General features: G+C 42.0%; 1 pseudogene; it reads right to left on the minus strand.

Moving 5' to 3' along the window:
* Positions 1-970: 970 nt before the first annotated feature.
* LOC103601496 overlaps positions 971-1891 on the minus strand; it is a 2376-nt pseudogene continuing 1455 nt past the window's right edge.

The raw sequence follows: 1891 nt of genomic DNA on the forward strand, positions 1-1891 counted from the left end.
TCCTTCCTTCCTTCCTTCCTTCCTTCCTTCCTTCCTTCCTTCCTTCCTTCCTTTTTCTTTCCTTTGGAAATAAATGTGCTTAGGTTGGCAATAAGATGAGTAAAATGGGGCAATTTATGCAGGTGAACTGCCCCTGGTTGTTTTTACAACATTCAGAAGGGAGCGATAACCCTGGAAGTTCCTTCTGAGATTTAGGGCCTGCTCAGTACAGTTTTCATTGCTCAGCTCTCCATCATAGCCAAAAAAGCCCTCCAAGACCCGAGCTTACCTGCTAACCTCACCTCTCACCTCTCCAGCCCACCTAGCCAACAGTCTGCTATTCCCCAAACATACCACATGGCTTCACATGGCTCTGCCCTCGCTTCAATGCCCTCCTCATCTGCTCTTTTCCCCTTGTCCCCTGGCTGAATGCCACTTATTCTTCCAGACACAGATATAGTGGATCACTGGGGCTCTAAATCTTTGAGCTTCTCAAAGTGTGGCCCTTGACAGGTGCTAGTTTGCAAACCATCTCCACAATAAAAACAGTAAAGTAATAGCAGTTTGACTGAGTATGTCTGTTGAATCAGGTAATCATAAATTTGTGCTATTCGTTTTTATATCTTTGATTTTTCATTTTGTTTTTCTACTACTTCATTTCTATTATATTGTTGAGAAATTTGAATATAGTGCATATAAGCACTTAGCACAATACATGGATCATAATGTTTGATAATCAATAATTGTTATTACCATTAATAATAATATATAACATGGGATTCCCCAGTTCTTCGCATTTGAAATAAATTGAATAAATAAAGCCAATGAACAGTGGTCTGACTGGGCTTCTTTTCAGAGACATAGTGAGTGTAAATAAAATCTCTGCCAACTCCAGGCACAGCTCAGTAATCATCTATAAAGCACGTGTATATATGGTCAGGAGTGACAGCGGGGGGCGCTGCTTCCTTAATAAAGAGACGGCTGACTTGGCTCAGCAGCTGTGATCGGGCATTTGAGAACTGAGTTCAGTGGGAGGTTTGAGGAGCAGTGAATTTCTTGAGGCAGGGACTGTGAAGGTTCTGACTGACACTGCCAAGTCTGGAGTCCTGAACATCAGCCTCTTTTGTCTTCTTAGGGCCTTGTGACTGTGGGCTAGTCACCCCCTCTCTTTCGTTACAACCTAAAGGACTCTGCTGATGATTATGGATGAAAAGGGAGAGAAGCAGGGGAACAGGACCCTAATCCCTCAAGGGGCCCTTCCCACTGTATTTTGGTGATGCTCCTCTCATCAGACTGTACAGCGGGGAGGGAGGGAGGAGCACAGAAGCCTACTTTAGGGCTGCCTTTTTCTAATTCCTCTGCCTAGAGGTCTATTTTTTTTTCTTTAATATTCACAAAGGCCCCCTATAAGCTAGCAGCAGCCTTTTAAAGCACATCTGGTATTCAACGGAGTGACTTCCTTTCTCAGATGGAGACGTTTTCCTGTTTCCTACAAAGCTTAGCCTTAGTCCTGCCCCCTGACTCTTTTTATTTTTATTTTTTGGTCATTCTTGAAATTAAAGAGAAACCTTTATTTTTGACAAAACTGCCTAGAAGAGATGGTTCGTTGATCCATTGTGAATGAATCTCTTATCACATACAGCACCAAAATATATATTTAAAAACTTAAAAACCACACAGCCCCTCCCCTCACACACAGATCCTCTCCCCTCTCAGATCCACACAACCCAGACCAAAGGGAAAAAGAAATCAAACTCAATACCGTCACACAAAAGTCATCTCTGAAACAGTACCCAAGAAATTCGGTAGAGAGTACGCAGGATCTCTTTGTATTATTTCTTCCACCTGCATGTGAATTGACAACTATCTCAAAAGTTTAATCAAAAATATTTTTCTGAGTTATCAGGAAAAT

The sequence above is a fragment of the Galeopterus variegatus genome, unplaced genomic scaffold, assembly GCF_000696425.1.
Source record: "Galeopterus variegatus unplaced genomic scaffold, G_variegatus-3.0.2 Scaffold3758, whole genome shotgun sequence".
Lineage (NCBI taxonomy): Eukaryota > Metazoa > Chordata > Mammalia > Dermoptera > Cynocephalidae > Galeopterus > Galeopterus variegatus.